This window comes from Melanostigma gelatinosum, assembly GCF_949748355.1.
Source record: "Melanostigma gelatinosum genome assembly, chromosome: 11".
Classification (NCBI taxonomy): Eukaryota; Metazoa; Chordata; class Actinopteri; order Perciformes; family Zoarcidae; genus Melanostigma; species Melanostigma gelatinosum.
Window position 1 is genome coordinate 2,484,725 of NC_136644.1, and position 1,306 is coordinate 2,486,030.

Here is a 1,306-nt window from a genome sequence, read left to right on the forward strand (position 1 = left end):
ACACACACACACACACACACACACACACACACACACACACACACACACACACTTGCTCCTCCTCTCTTGCTGCTGTGTATCGTGTGGCAGTAGGTTCTGAACACATCCATCATGATTATGAATACATTTTCGGCGATAAGATTATATTGCTTGTCCTACACATCCTAATCAGGAATGCAACAAAAATCGCTGTTAACACTTAATAGATATTGCCCGAGGCTCAGCGGCGCAGGGTTTGTTTCTAGACCTCGACACTTCTTTTTCTTTCCTCCTCTGTTTGATTAAAGCTAATAAAGTGAGAAGAATTATCGGCGTGCCGTCGGGCACTCAACACCCAAACACAACAGTTCAGGGACTGCGGGGAGTTCCTCAGCCTTCGCAGACGGCGAACAAGTCGCACTGCTCTCAATATGGTGGTCTAACATGACGGATATTACTCCCTGCAGGACGCTCTCGGTGGCTCGGCTCCCAGAAGCCCCGGGGCTGTTGCTCAACTTTAACCAATTTCATAAAAAAAAAATAGTGACAAGCGAAAACTCTGACCGCAGAGTTGTTCTGTTATCATGTTGTCGATTTAGAGACGCGAGGCCTGAAATGAAACCGCTGGTTGTCCGTCTGATTCCCAGCAGAGGGTCAGGACAGAGACACGCGAGGGGAAGCAGATGTGATGGAATGCAGCCGCAATAAACAAACTGTCACACGGGTGATCCTAACACGCGAGACACGGTCAGCGCCTCTCACGAACGCACTCACTGACCTTCCACGAAGTCCAGAAGAAAGGACTTCTGGGAAAAAGAGGATGGGAACTAACAGGGCCCTGACATCAACGAGAGCAGGAGCTAAAACTGATGTACCACCTAACAGCCAAACAGATGTGGCGACGCTGCATTTAAACCGAATGAGAAGTACCTGACTGCATCGTGCCGTTTATGCATCGAAATGATCGACTCCCGTGTGAGCTGTGAAACACCAAGCGTTCATGAACAGCGTTGTAGAATCAATCACGCCAGCCTTTGATCCGAGCCAGCGACCTTTGCCCTTTAAATGTCACTTTGATCCATCCTTTCTTTTTTTTTCTCTTCTGGTATCTCTGCACGAGAGGCCGGTCCATTCTTCACGCTGTGTGGAAAAGTGAGAGGAACATCTGTGCCGACTTTAGAAAAGGGGCTCTGTTGTTAACGCGTCAGAAATCAGCAGCAAGACAAATAAAACTGACTGGCGGAGGAGGAGAAGTAGTAGCATTAGTGGTGCCATGGCTACAACTTCATGCCCAGATGTTTGTACTGCCAACAAAGGTCTTTTTCTC